We start from the raw sequence: 16555 nt of genomic DNA on the forward strand, positions 1-16555 counted from the left end.
AGGATGCGGTCTCATACCCCCGTCAACACTTACGGCTTCCTGTAGGGGAAGCTAATGGACGTCAATGTTATCCTCTCAGGAATGGGGGCTCCCCTCTCCCTACACAACATAACCTACATACTCCTCCTCTTCCTCCCTACATGACTGCATACCATCCACTTAGCTTCCAGCCCCTACCCAACATGACGCTCTCAAGCGATGCCTGGCCGGACGCCATGCGTCATAACATCCGGAGAAACCTTTGAGATGATGTACACATGCCCACATACTTATCTTCCCCTCTTACCTACATGACCCACAACATCCCTTACATTTTACCCCTGCGACGCTACCCGTCCCCCACGACGCAACCCGTCCCATTCTACGGACTCCCACACCACTTTTGACTATGGCAGACTTCAATCCCGGAGGTTCTCCTCGGGTTTGGGACGGTCGTAGTCGCACTTTACACTACTATTATTGTATGTGGGGAGAATGAGGAAGTGCATGATGCTAGATTAGAACAAGTTTTGAATGTTTTGCAAAAGCACAATGTGAGGATTAATAAGGGAAAAACAACGTTGAAGACCAAGGCCATTGAATATCTGGGATACCATATTTCAGGTAAGGGGCTTTGCTCCTTCTCACAAAAATGTAGCTGCTCTAATAGATGCCCCAGCCCCAACATCAGTTGGGGAAGTACAGTCTTTTGTTGGGATGGTTACATATTTTTGTAAGTTCGTGAAGAACTTTTCAACAAAATTAGCACCCTTGTATGAATTGTTGAAAAAAGGGGCTAGATTTAAGTGGGCAGCAAGAGAAGAAAATGCATCCAGGAATATTAAGCAGGAATTGATCAATTCTAAAGTGCTCACTAATTTTACAGGTAGACTCCCGTTAAAACTGGAGGTAGATGCTTCCCCAGTAGGAGTGGGTTGTGTATTATTACAGGAAGTAGATGGTCAGGATAAAGTAGTATATTTTGCTAGCAAGAAATTATCTCCTGCGGAACAGAATTATTCTCAGTTAGATAAAGAAGCCTTAGCTTTGGTATATGCTGTAAAAAAGCTGAGGTATTTTCTGCTGGGGAGGAAATTTCTTGCTAGAACAGATCATAAACCCCTGCTAGGATTGTTTGGCAGAGGTAAGCAGGTTCCAATTAATGCCAATGCTAGAATTCAAAGATGGGCATTACTACTCTCTCAGTTTGAGTATGATTTAGAGTTTAAGCCAGGCAAGGATAATGTAGTAGCTGATGCATTAAGTAGATTGCCTGTGACAAGAATTAAATTCCAGTATTCCAGTGGAGTATGTTAACCTGGTGGAATCTATGTCTTTTGAGGATATTTCATTCCAGACTATTAGGAAGGCAACTGGTAGAGATCCTAAATTAAGTCTGTTGTTGAAAAATGTCAAATATGGTTGGAATGATAATTTGTTATTGTCAGAGTATGCTGCAGTGAAGGCAGACCTTAGTATTCACCAGGATGTACTCTTGTATAAGAATAGAGTGGTGGTGCCTGGGGAACTGAAATGAAAGATTTTGGAACAGCTGCATGTAGGCCATAATGGCATAAATGCTATGAAAGCAGAAGCTAGAAGTTGGGTTTGGTGGCCAAAAATAGACCAGGATATTGCTGAGGTAACAAAAAATTGTCATATTTGCTTTAAGAATAATCAGAAACCCCAGGCCCCAGTACTTTCTTGGCCATGTACTGGAAAACCCTGGTCTAGACTTCATGTAGATTATGCGGGACCTATGGATAATAAATATTACCTAGTGGTGGTGGATTCATACACCAAATTTCTGGATGTGCATGTGTGTAATTCCACCACATCTGTAAGTTTTGAATTACTAAGCAAAACATTTTGTAATTTTGGATTGCCAGACATAATTGTCTCAGACAATGCTCCTTATTTTGTTTCTATGGAAATGGAGGATTTTTTTCGGAAAAATGGTATTAAACATGTAACACCTGCCCCCTATAATCCTTTTTCAAATGGTCTAGCAGAGAGAGTAGTGAGATCCTTGAAAGAAGGGTTAAAGCGGTTTACGGAAGGTACTATTAATACAAGGCTTTGTAGATTTTTATATAATCAAAGGAAAACTGTTCATTCTACTACTGGTAAATCTCCTTCTGAATTACTGTTTAATAGACACTTTAAAGTGCACATGGAAGCAGTAAAGACAGATCCCAATAAAGAGAAATTGGTAACTAGCTTGGCCAGTCAGTTGGCTCAGGGAGAGGAATTGTTGTTTAATGAGGAGGATGCAGTATATGCAAGGAATTTTGGAAGTGGAAAGCCCTGGGTGGAAGGGAAAATTAGGGAGGTCCTAGGCCGCAGGAACTTCACTGTGCAAGTGCAGAGTTTTGGGAACATTAATTGGAAAAGGCATGCTGATCAGCTCATGCCAAGGTTCACAGGGAATTTTGAAGACCCTTCAGGTGGGGGTGGGGCAACTAGTGATATCCATCCTTATAATGAAGGGATAGCAGCACGTGCAGGAGACCGGGAGGCAGAGCAAGGGGCAGTAGAGGGTAATGGGGATACAGTTAACCCTATGGACTCTACAAGGAGTAATTCAGAAGAATGTTTCCCAGAAGTAACAGGTCAGGACTCCCAGTTGAGAAAATCAGGAAGAGTCATACGACCGCCTGATAGACTTAACCTGTAGGGATATAGTTTATTTAAAAGGGGAGGAATGTTGGGATTGAGTACTACAGATGTTGGAGGTAGCATGTTTGGAGCAGATGCTCTTTTGTTTATGATCTTGGTAATAATATTTCATGTACCTGATAATTGTTTTGTTGTTACTGGCAGAGAATAAAACCATGTGGGCGAAGATTGTTTGTTTGACCAAAACCATAACACTTTCTTTTTTCAGAGCACAAAGTTCGCTAATTCTGTAAGTATTGTATTTCATTTAGTGGTGTTACGGCCCTCTCGGGACGCAACGGGGTTCTTGCTCTGATGTTGTTAGAGGAAGATATAGGTATCCGTTCCCAAGCCAGTAGTGGCTATCAAGGGATGAGATCCGTGACGCAAGTAACTTAAAAGGGAGCAGGGAAAGAAAGTTAAGAACTTAATATTATATAATGTCCACCATCACCATTTAAATATATAAGAGTAAAACGTACACAAGGGGGAGGGGTATTAACACTTTACAAAGGGGATCAACACTGTAGTCTTCTGCTGGAGACTATGGATCCTCGAAGCTAGGTGCTGAGTCCGCGGTGCTTTCTTCGTGGCCTCAAGACGTGTCCTCTGAGAACGCCGAGCCTACCCTGGCCACAGGTCAGCCACAACACAGGTCCACTGGGGGCACCGTCGTGGAGGCCGTCAACCACACGTCCAGCAGGTCTGCTGGCAGGTACTGAGCCACCAAGGCTGGTACGGCCACTCCACGAACGATATAAGGGGTACGCCCTAGACAGGAGTCTCGTGTGATATCACCAATCACCCTCCTGTCCTCAATACCCCAGTGGATTATCGTCTCCAACCGTCGGTCCCGGGTAAATCCTTCCACTGCCACTCCACTGGCAGGCTTAACACACCACAGTGTTCTTCCGGGGGGACGACGTCACGACAGCTGCAGCAAACTTCACTGTATGGAGACTGGCTGCCTCGGGTAGACTGACTCCACCTTCAACACAGTGGTCCCAGGTCGACTCTGTAAGCAGACACGTCATTAATAACCGGGACACTAATACACCACACTCACAGGCTCAGATACAAACGTCCGACATATCCACTCCCTAGATGGCGCTGTCGTCGGAGCACCACCTCACCAGAGGTCAGGAGCGGCGGTGTTGAGCGCTGAACCAGACTGGAAACTGGTCCTCGAGGCCAGTACATGCTGTCCTCACTAGGTGTCGTCGTCCGTTTGGCGGGGGTTTCGGGAGCCGACCCACAGATGGCGTAGTTGTTACTGCTCCTTGCTCGGATGTTGGATCCGGGTTCGTAACAAGTGGGAAAACCCTTGCTTCTGTCCTATAGAGACTCGGCAAGGTATGCCTACATTCTTGGACTACCTTATTCACTTTTGGAACAATTAAATGTTTCATTTGTTTTAGAAACTATCAGTTTCATTTATTTAGTAGGATTTTCTTGCCCTTATTCTCTTACATTGAGTACCGGGTACAAGATTTCCTGCGCTTTTGATTGATTAATCATTTACCATTCTAAAATTAACATTAATGGTTAAATCTTAAATTCCACAGGATAGTTACCAGTTGCCACGTTATCCTGTTACTGACACTTACCATATCACAAGTATTCGTTGTACATTTATTTGCTATTTTTAACCATGTTTCGTCTCCAAGCTTTTCGTAACGATCCAGCAGGTGAAATCGGGAACTTAAGTCGTGCCAAGAAGACCGAATTACAAACTCTTGCACACAAGTATCAACTAGATGTTCCCCATGGAACCAACAAAAGTGAATTGCACAATTTAATAATGGATCACCTCTTAGATGAAGGGAAGATTGACTCTGAAACTCACGAAAATTATTCTTTTGCAGATAGACATGCTCTGACAACTATGAAACTCAAGCTCGAACTTGCAAAGCTCGAGCGGGAGCAACAGAAAGAAGCTCTACAAATGAGGAAAGAAGAAGCTGCAATCAGGAAAGAAGAGCAAGAAAGAGAGGCGGCCCTAAGGAAAGAACAAATAGAACGAGAGATGGCCCTCAAAGAACGAGAGACTGCACTACTCCGTGAGCGTGAGCGAGTACAGCTTGATGCAAAACAAAGTCACCTGGAGATGCAACACGAGTATGATAAAAAGCAAGCGGAGATGGCTATAGCATGTCGTCAACAAGAACTCACGTTGGAAACTACACACCACACTCAGTGCCAACAAGCTACAGCCTATCTTCCTGTAAGTTTCAATGTCTCCCATGCAAGTAAGTTAATGCCACCATTCGCTGAGTCAGAGATCGATGTCTTTTTCACCACTTTTGAAACACTAGCTAAAAAACTTAGCTGGCCTGCAAATCAATGGTCTACCCTTCTCAGAGTGTGAGAGTTTTAGTATGAGAATTTGTGGAATAAATTGAAATTGGTATAAGGAATCTTAGCTCGGAAAATTTCTAAGAATTTTCTTTATTCTTTAACCTTTATTCCTGTCGTGATATTCAACTAGGTCGCCTGAGGAAGGACTTGCTTAGCTAACACACCAGTGTAGTAAGCAGCTCATTCCTCACTTTGGGACCATGTATGAACAATTGACTAGGCGCGAGCAAATGCCGAGACCCCAATGAAAATTGAAATCCCCTCTCTTAGGCCGCCGACCTTCGCCAATCGCCGAAGCGAATCTAACGAGTAGGTCACGGGCTCTCACAACAATAATTTATTGTTGTGTGGTGCCGTATATTTGATCCAAAGCTCTGAAAATTAGTCTCAATTTTATTAGTCGAGTGTGAAGAACATTTGCATAACAATAATAATGTGTGGGGTGTAACGAAAAGACAGTGTTAACCATAACAACTTAATTTATTCAATAAAGTACTAACTACTACAACAAAACAAAAAGAAATGTCAATGACGTTACTCGAAATCCTTCCTGTGACACTATCAATGACAGCTAGACACCAGCCCCTCGGACTGCATAATGAACTAACTCGAACATAAGCGTGACCACAGAGGAATAAACAAGAAACCAGAACTAACAGATCAATAATCACAATTACAACAAATGACACAGTAGGTTCTGAAATACGTCTCCAGTAACCTCCTAACTGTTCTACGCCTCAGTGCAGTCTACACCTGCAACAGCGGTTGCAATGCAATCAAATCAGTAGTCTTTCAATGACAACAATAACTAATGGGTTCACTGGCAACTCCAGCACCCTTCCTCAAATTAATCCTTACGTTAACACTCCGTCCCATGGACGATCAACAATCCATAGCAATTGATTTACGTTAATAACACAATAGCATTTACGTTAATAACAAGGTAACATTTACGTTAAATTAATAACTCTTACAACTGTCACTAGTAACGCGGAAATTACACAACACTCTACCCGTCGAGCATTCAGTGAGAAAATCCCATTAATCCCTGTACTTCCAGACAGCTGATTAATCTCTTTACTAGTTACGTTAATTTACGTTAATCGGTTACTAATCACTCTGCGATGGTAAACTCTGATTTACAATGTCCAAAGTGCTAAGAGAACGGTAATCACTCGTGATTACCTTTAGAGTAATTAATTACTATCCTCAAGATCAATAATTAAACAATTAAAATATGCAACCTTTCACACTGGCTCAACAATTTACATTAAGGTATGAATTCCATCTAAGCCTTCCATACTCAGACCAATTCAGGCGACTAATAACAGTAATTAGCCCCACGTTTACGTTATTCTAAAATGACGCTACTCCTCCCACGAGTCAATCAAGTGCCGGTACTTCCGGGCAGATAACGACGTTACGTTAATGGAACAATGTAGCCTTCGTGTGAGTCGATCAAACAAGGATCGAGGTTAATTACTTTGACTTCCTGAAACACGTCAATTACCCGGCCCACTGACCATTAATTACGACAGACAATACTCTAATTCTTATCTGGCTGATGGCTAGACTCCTTGAGACTACCGTAGCTGCTTACAGGAATGTAAATTAACCCAAACGCATTTTACTTTACTCAAATTGTCAAAGAACAAATTCTCTTAAAGCAATGGGCGTTCCCTTGGTTACGTTATATTAATTGCCTCGCAATCACCTCACTGAATACTGGACTTCGATGTCCTACCAGATAACCAGGAGAATATATGTGTATCCAAGTACTCGTCTACAGCTGAGTTCCCCCACGACAATGACAAATCACACTAACAAATCACAGTGATTTACGTTACAATCCGGTTGCAATGACAATACTGCAGAACCTAGCAAAATAACATACAGAACATGAACCCTCTAGAACACTGCCCCACAATGGCTTTACTGAACTGCAATCACATGCGGTGATGCTCAACACTAGCAACAATCACCATCAAATAACAACCCCCTTTGCAATAACACACACGGCAAGTACTCTAATTTCCAAATATTAAAATACTGCACACCGCTTACTTACTTACTGTTGCAAATGACCCCTAGAACATAGGTCAATATATTGAAATCACCACACAGTAAATAACACAATAACACTGGGCACCGTGACACTACGATTATATATATATATATATATATATATATATATATATATATATATATATATATAATTACTGCTGACACATGTAGCCTACAGCTATCAAACGTTATTGGGAACACTAAGGAGAATCTCACACTCCTTAAATCACATAGGTGAGTGATTTATCGATCACGCATGTCGATAAACACTCGAGAGTTACGTTACTCGACAGAGTGGTGGCGGTCTCTCTAGACAGCCACGTCACTCACCAAAACTCACCAAAATTACGTTAATTAATACTGCAACCACAATATATATTTACGTAAATCACACTTGTCACGGCCCTGGGAACAATACAAGAAATTAAAGCCACACTGTGGCACACTCCACAATAATCATTGCCAGGAATCACTGGCGTTAAACATACCTGAGCGCTCAGTGTTGGAATTCCACACCTGCAAGACCACACATGGAAATGCTATCACTCCGTTCCTCGGACGACCAAAAATGATTACCACAATGAAATAATATGCTTATTACATGGACATCCTCTCTGTCTTTGGCTAATCTATGTATCCTCTGTTCCCGTGTGTACCCACACACACACACACACTGTACGTCTGTGTACACCAGACTTAAGTCCCTCTGGACTGACAAGATGACAACACAGGTGATTAATCTCCTCGCCCACAATTCACTCCACCTGAACAGGTGCTGTGTGACAATCTGACGGAACACTTGCCCTCGAATTCAAGCTTTAGAGACTACTAATCACCAGAAATACACACATAGGTACTTACTCATTCACACTGCCGGCTTTACACACCATTCCCATATATCAGGCACCCCGCTTCCGGTGACTGGCTCGCTCCGGGTGGCGTAAGCGGCGGTAGTATTTATTCGAAAAAATTGGCGCACACTCGAACCCCTCCCACTCAACACGGCTGAGTTCGCACCCTCGACTCCCCGGTGAAGTGAAGCGTTCATACCCAGGTGACGCGCACAACGATAGCGTCTCACACAACATTGGAAATTTGCCTTAACACTGACACGAATTTCCCCATTCCCTTCGACTGCTACAGAGCACTAGCAAGTCTAATCAGCACTGGTATGGGATCTACAAGTCTGTTGCTGCTCGTATGCACATTCCCCACGATCCCAGATCACTGTACTCTACCCCCTGCACAAAAATGTCTTAAACCCCCTCCAAGCGACGACTTCGGCCGGATTCTGTGACGACCGTTGTCGTAGGTGAAGCAGGAAGCATCAGCAGGTGAGTAGTCCAGCCACCACGACGCCCTATACTTCAATTTGGCCGAATTGAGTACAGAGAGCGTCTTGACAAGGTGGCAGCTGTGTTCAGAATGATGCTACACCGGCTACTCCCCGCGTCCTTCTCGAAATTACCAAGGAGAGGAAGGCATACAGCGGCCTACCCCCTCTTATCCAATCAGCGACGGTGTAGCATAGCCCCTAGGGCAACTCCAAGATGGCCGACCAACATGGCGGCTCAAGATGTTTCAAAGATGGCGGCGGTTTCCATGACAACGACACAAGTGGCTAGCGAGCCCGGGAGGCCCACACACCCACGCCGGTGGCCTAGCCGTTCCCGCGCAAAGCTGAGTCTGGCCTCAAAGCCATACAATGAGATGATGCTATCAGCTCTAGCACTGTCCACAGACATGCCACCCCGGCCAGGGTAACATTTAGGGACTGCTGATGACTGGGGCTCTCACATGAGCCCAAACACTAGATGTTTCGGTTGCTGGTTACCAAACTTCAGTCCGCCCACTTAACAAGTGCACTTAACAAGTGTACTGGCTCCCACAGGCATAAGAGCACTATTGTAAGTGAGCTGGTGAACCATCTCCTCACACAGAGTTCATCTTACAGGTAGAGCTGCAGTTACTCTCAGTACCTTAGCGTCTGAGAATGACTACCAGACCCTGAAGCAAGCAGTTTTCGACGCCTACCTTCTCTCCACCGAAAGCTACAGACGAAAATTCTGTGACTATCTAAAGGCAAGTACCATCACCTTTCTAGAATTTGCCAATACCAAGAAAAGATATTTCATGAAATGGCCGGAAGCAGCACATATCTCTACATTTTCAGAACTCGTCAACCTCATGCTAGTTGAGGAATTCTTGAGACGTGTTCCCCCTTCCGTCCGTTAATATTTAGCAGATAAAGAAGAAACCGACTACATCAAATGTGCGAAGTCAGCTGACACCTACAGCCTCATCCATCGGCTTTCACCAGAACTACCTTCCAGTAAGAAGTCTTGGTACAGTTATGATAAACTGAGTGCCGATCAAGCGAGCTCTCAATTGTATTGTAAGTATTGCAAACTCTATGGACATACCATAGATAGATGTAGGAAAGCTTAATACAAAGGCAATGAAACAACTAAACCCAAACCGACTCCTCCTAAGTCCGGTAAGCTTGGGATGAATGTTGGTGTTCCTGTTAATGATCTTTCTCTCTTCAGCAAACACCTGTATCCTGGAACTATCTCTGCCAGCAGTGCAGATTCGGAGGGACGTTTCAAATTGAAGATCTTGAGGGACACAGCGGCTCTTCAGTCAATAATATTGAAATCAGCTGTGCCTAACATCACCTACACCGGGGAAACCGTCCTTATCACTGACCTCGCTGCTACCACTCCGTATCCACTCGCCAGAGTCCACCTGGATTGTCCTTTTGTGACTGGTGAAGTCCAAGTCGCCATCAGGGAGAAGCCTTTTCCCTTGTCAGGAGTGCAACTTCTCCTGGGCAACGACTTGGCAGAAGATCTGCAACCGTCCAACCTGATCATCATGGACAAACCCCAGGTGTGTAACTCTGTAGTGGACAATCCCATCTTTAAGTATGTTTCAGCAGAGGTCCAAGAAAGTGATGAAGTTTCTCCTCCGGTTTTGGTGACCACCCGTGCACAAGCTGCACGCCCGCAACCAGCTGACTCTACTGCTACCGCTGTCCCTCAAGACCCTCAGAATCTACCACCGAATCTTACTAGCTTGGAGTTCCGTAAGTTACAGAGGGAAGATCTATCATTAACACCATTATTTTTCCATGCTGAGGCTCAACCTGACAGTATCCCTGGGTTCGTCCTAGAGAATCAGTTGCTCTACCGCAGGTACAGACCCAGTAAGCTGAAGGAGGACGACGATTGGGCAAATGTCGAACAACTAGTGGTTCCCACCAGCCTACGGCCCGATATTCTACACCTGGCCCACGGAGCTCTTTCTCCCTATGGTTTTAACAAAATCTACCACAGAATCAGACAAGACTACTACTGGCCAGGTATGGTTAAGGACGTTAAAAGTTACGTGCAACAGTGTCATACATGTCAGATGGCAGGTAAACCAAACATCTCTATTTCCCAGGCCCCATTGACTCCTATTCAGGTGCCTGCGGAACCTTTCCACAGACTCATCATAGACTGTGTTGGTCCTTTACCCAGGACCAGTTCTGGCAACGCCTATATACTAACTATCCTGTGTCCTACCACCAGATTCTCCATAGCAGTTCCAGTAAAAAACATTACGGCTGCTACTGTGGTGAAACAGCTATTGAAGATCTTCACCCAGTATGGATTTCCCAGAGAGGTTCAAAGTGACTGTGGCACCAACTTCACCAGTTATCTCTTCAAGAAGACACTGGAAGAGTCCAACATCACACAGGTAATGTCCAGCCCCTATCATCCTGCTTCACAGGGTTCTCTTGAACGTAGTCATCAGACTATTAAAGCACTCCTAAAGAAATTTTGCAATGAAACCTTGAAGGACTGGGATAAACAACTTGACCTCATTATGTGCATTTTCAGAAGTCTCCCCAATGAGTCTCTAGGAGTATCTCCTTATGAGATGCTCTACGGACGTAAGTGCCGTACTCATCTCAAAGCTTTCAAAGACTCTCTACGTAATGCCACCTTCAGTGATCCTCAGAATGTGCCCCAGTTTCTTCAAAACTTAAAACACATTCTAGAGAGAGTACGTAAATTTGCTAATGACAATCTATTAAAAGTTCAGGAGAGGATGAAGACTAATTTTGACCAACACAGCAAACTAAAGAAATTTAAACCAGGAGACTTCGTGTTGGCATATTTTCCTATCCCAGGTTCTCCATTGCAAAACAAGTTTTCAGGACCTTACCGCATCAAGGAGTGCAGAAACACTCACAACTACGTTCTAGAGACTCCTGATAGGCGGCGGAAGACCCAGTTGTGCCACGTCAACCTCCTGAAGCAGTATCAAGGTACTCCCCCTACTGTGTTGGTATCATTATCCACTTTTAAAGGTCCATACCTCCACAGTGAGACTTTCCCTGCTTCTCCTCCCGAAAGCACTAACACTGAGTCGGTGCCTTCCAACTCGGAAATCCTTAATGATCTTCATACCTATTTGCAGGACAGTAATAGTGCTCCTCTCATCAGAATCTTCAAGGAACATCAGAAGTTGTTCAGCGATGATCCACAGGAGTGTAATGTGGTTCAGCACGACTACCAGCTACTCCCTGACACCCGGCCGATTCGTCAACCTTTCTACAGAATCAGCCCGAGCAAAAAGGAAGTTATGCATGCTGAGGTACAGTACCTCTTGGTTCATGGGCTGGCCACCCCTTGTGAGTCCCCTTGGGCCTCACCCTGCATCTTGGTGCCGAAACCGCAAGGTAAAGTGAGGTTGTGTACTGATTACCGGAAATTAAATCTTGTGACTATCAAGGATGCTTATCCATTACCTAGAATAGATGACATCCTTGACGCCATTGGTAATGCTCGGTATCTATCAAAGTTAGACTTACTCAAGGGTTACTACCAAGTATGTTTGATAGAGCGAGCTAAGGAAATATCTGCCTTTACCACTCCCTTTGGTCTTTACAGATATGAACGCCTTCCATTTGGACTATGTAATGTCCCGGCCACCTTCTAGCGAGCTGTCAACCGCGTCATCCAGGGCTTAGATAACACCTACGCCTACTTGGATGACATCGTTGTGGCAACCAACACCTGCAGCGAACATCTGCTCCAGCTACAACGATTGTTTGCCAAGCGCCTGACAGCCGGGCTCACCATCAACTTGGGCAAGTCCACCTTTGCTAAAGGTAAAGTGCGTTATCTTGGTCATGTGATAGGGAGTGGCAGCATAGCTCCGTTAAACATACATACCCAAGCCATCCAGCATTACCCACAGCCTACCACCAGGAAGCAGCTCCTGCGCTTCCTTGGTCTTGCCTCCTACTACTTGTTATGATCTCAGCCTGCAGGAGAAACGAGTCTCCCTCCTTGAGAGTTATTCATCAAGCCTGACCTGATTAGAAGGTCTAGCAAATATTGAGGTGATAACACATATGTAAAATAGTTGCTTGGATATAAATAACAATTTGAGATTATGGGCAATGAAGAAGAAAACAGATAAATGACTGGCTAGGAGATGTGGACATTTTGCCGGAGGCGTGAGGCTCGCTTCTGGAGGGCTTTGACCTCGCTTGAGGCCAGACATCGCAGGGGGAAAGCCGCGCTCCATTGAGCTCCCGTCAGAAGGGAACCCCTAGTGATATATCTCAAAGAGAAGAGAAGTGTGCAGACGTACCAGCTGTGGAATCGAGCTGGGGACGTGTGGTCTCAAGTCGTGGGCGACGAGGAGTGTTTATTAAACCGCCCAGAGGCATTATTGTGGGCCGTGGAAGTGCCCTGACCAAGCTTCGTCAGAGGGAGGAGCGCCCTCGACCAGACAATCTGTGGTAAGCACGATATAAGCCAGTTCATAGTGATTGCTTGTAGTTGGTCGTGTGCCCAGCGACAGTAGCAATGTTTATTGATAAGTTAGACATGTTTTGGTGAGGCAGAAAGCCTAAAATAAGAGAGTGGAGAGGGAGGAACACGGAGCGACGTCCGTCCCCTCTGAGCGCTGGCAGGTAACTGAGGGAGCTCGGCTCCTGACGGCGGAGGACTCTCCCAGTGTGACTCACACCCGCCAGGCGATGTGGAGCATGGACCCGCCCAACGGAGGAGTCCACTCTCACTGTATGTAGAGGACAGATAGAGGTTTGAGGCAAACATATTGTGTGATTATTTTTGTTTATGTGTTAAAGGGGAAACATTTTTATTGGGGTGTCGATGCGTTGCAGGTTTGTCTTTGGGGAAGAAGTTGCTGAGAACTTCGAAGCCAGCACAGATGAAGTAGTTGATGAGACTCCAAGGTAGTGGAGGCGAGGGCCCTCGAGCTGTGAGGAGAAGCAGTGAAGAGGAGTGTCACGTGCTTCTGTAGAGGTGGTGAAGCACCATAGTTGCTCGAGGAAACTTCATGGTGTAGCAGCCAAGAGAGCTGTGGAGGACCCTAGCAGAAGGGGTGAAGCACCGTAGTTGCTCAAGGAAACTTCATGATAGCAGCCTGGAGGAGCTGCAGAGGACCCTGGTAGTTAAGCCCGGGAGAACCTGAAGATATAAGGGTAGTGAACTTCCAGAGGTGGAAGGGAAGTTCTGGTGGATTACTTGTAGGGAGTTGATAGTGTTTGGTTGTCATTAGCGTGCAAGACGCAGTGAGAGGTGAGTGATTGTTTGCATTATGTCAAGGAGTGTTTTATACTGAAGTTTAGAGTTACAATCGTAGGCTGGATTACCTACAGATGTATGCGTTCTAGGACTGATAGAGTGATCGATTGATCATTGTTGTGTATCAATGAACATTTATACTGATATATGTTATTGCATTCAAATGCTGATTTTCTTTGTACACATTTATAGATACATATATATATTCTCTTGCTGATGGTGCAACAGTGTATGTAGATTTGATCTACTTGAGGAGGTTGATAGTATCAGGTGGTGAACCAGGAGATTGGATACCACTTGATAAGCTGATGATAGAGTTCTGATGATGTTGGAATGCAACCTGATTGTAATAGTATAGAGTATAGGATTCATTATTATTATATGTGTGTATGTATTGTGTATGTGCTCTGTCCAGTAAATGTATTCCAATTTGCTGGTGTTTGCCCTTGTCCTAGTGAGGCTTCCCATGAAATAGTACAGAAGAAGAGAGAGAGAGAGAAAGAACCAAGAACCACTGCTGTGGACAGGGTAGAAGGTAATACTAATAAGTCAAAAAGGGATTGAGGAGATCATATCACCTAAGGAGAGAGTGGGGAGTCACAGCGGCTCGAGTGGGTGTGTGCACGTGACAACGAGGCTAAGTGTTGGAGCCGCATCCCCTAAATGTGTGACGTTGAGCCCCTCTCCAAGAGCCAGAAACGCCAAGGGTGATCTCCTAGTGAGGTATAAGCACTCTACCGAGTTGTGGGCTGGGTTGTCCATAAAGGAGGAACACGACGACAACAACACCACCAACCCACACATTTATAATATACTGTAGGTTTGTGAAGAATTTTAGTACGGTGGCGACACCATTGATCACTTTAACCAACCCCAAGCAACGGTATAATTGGACCATTCAGCAAACCATTGCATTTGAACAACTTAAATCCATGCTCTGTTCTAATCCTATTCTCGTCTCGCCAGATATCACGAAGCCTTTCATCCTCCATGTCGACGCCAGTGGTACCGGCATCGGGGGTGTCCTGATGCAACAACGAGGCGAGGATGTTCTACCTGTTAGCTACTACAGCTACAAGTTAAAACCGCACCAGAAGAATTACAGCACTATCGTGAAGGAGCTACTCTCCATCGTCCTGAATTTACAGCACTTTGAATCATACCTGCAAGGTGCTCGGTCTACCACCATCTACTCGGACCACAATCCCCTACGCTTCTTGCAGCAAGCCAAATTCAACAATCAACGACTTCTACGATGGGCTTTACATCTGCAGAATTTCAACCTGGAGATCTTCTACATCAAATGATCTGACAACATCATAGCAGACGCCCTCTCCAGAGTCTATGAGGTAGAGACAGCTCCACCTACCACTCTACCACCTGAAGACGTAACTTCACCCGTAAGTGCAAGCGTCGGGGGAGAATTGTGACGATAATCTCTTTCAAGAGAGATTGAGCCTGCTCTTCTCTACATAAAGTTACGTATATTATACAACAATAAGATGCTACCTTCAAGATACGTCTACCAGTAGCACAAAACGTTTTGACCAGGAGGCAAACGTCCCTAAGACTCACCCCCTACTCCACACTCCCTCCACGCCGGCTCGTCATCAACCAGCTAACTACCCTTCCCAGCCTGCCTGCTCCTGATTGGTGACTCGCCTCTGCACACCTGCACTTCTCCACCTCAGCGCCCTCTACCTGAGTCGATGTCTGGGCTTGAACCAGCCATTGAAATCTGAATATCCTTGTGCTCTCAAGCAGTGAACAACTAACTGATATACGCTGTGTATCTGGTGGATGTTTCTCAGCTAGCGCCATATTCTAAGCACCTGATTATTTTCCACTGTGTATTTATATTATTGTAGATTAACTTCATCCCTATTATTCATTTATGTTATATGTTTTTGACTTGTTTGTTTGCAATGTACATAGCCAAGGGATTGTCTTTGTTTATAATTTGTTTTCTATATTAATTAAAGTTTCATTGTTCATACTATGTGTTTTGCGTGTCTTCCCTTACTTTACCACAGACAAACAGGCAAGCAGTCTATCTTTTTTTGTAAGTGTGACTAGGCATTGACACCTGCCATTGGAGGACTGCTGAACATCTACACTCCTACACTTTCCCGTCACAATATATATATATAAGATAAGCCATTGTTGAGTAGGACCTGCCTTACTCTACAGAGTTCTTCGTCGACCTGCTTCCAACCAGAGCTGTGAGGGAGAGCTCGGTCGATGTAAGCATTGACAACACTCCTCTTGTACCTGTCTGGGCAGTCACTGATGGCATTAAGGCACATTTCTGTGTTCGTTTCCTTAGTGTAGACTACAGTATGGAAGCCACCATTCCTCTCCGTGACTGTTACATCTAAAAAGGGCAGCCTCCCATCACTCCCCATCTCGTAAGTGAAACTTAACACTAAATTTTGCTCGGATGCCTCCTTCAGCTGCTGCAAACGTCTGACATCAGGTACCTGCATAAAAAATGTCATCAACGTTACTGCAGTATATGGCAGGTTCCAATTCCATGTCAACTAAGACCCTCTGCTCTATGATACCCAAGTAGAAGTTCGCAAACAGGACACCTAGGGGAGAACACATGGCGACCCCATTTACTTGCTTATACATGTGCCCATCGGGACTCAAGAAGGGTGCCTCTTTGGTGCAATCTTCGAGTAACTTTCTCAGTATGCTCTCTGGTATGTTATGAGGGGGTACATTCCAGATCTCGATACACTCTGTTCAGCATCATCCTGATTGTTTCGTCCACAGGCACGTTGGTAAACAGCAACTCCTTATCCAAAGAGACTCTTATCCCTGTGGTCCGTGCACCCCGCAGTAATCAACGAATTCCTTTGGAAACTTCAGGCTAAAAG

This window comes from Procambarus clarkii, chromosome 7 (assembly GCF_040958095.1).
Source record: "Procambarus clarkii isolate CNS0578487 chromosome 7, FALCON_Pclarkii_2.0, whole genome shotgun sequence".
NCBI lineage: Eukaryota > Metazoa > Arthropoda > Malacostraca > Decapoda > Cambaridae > Procambarus > Procambarus clarkii.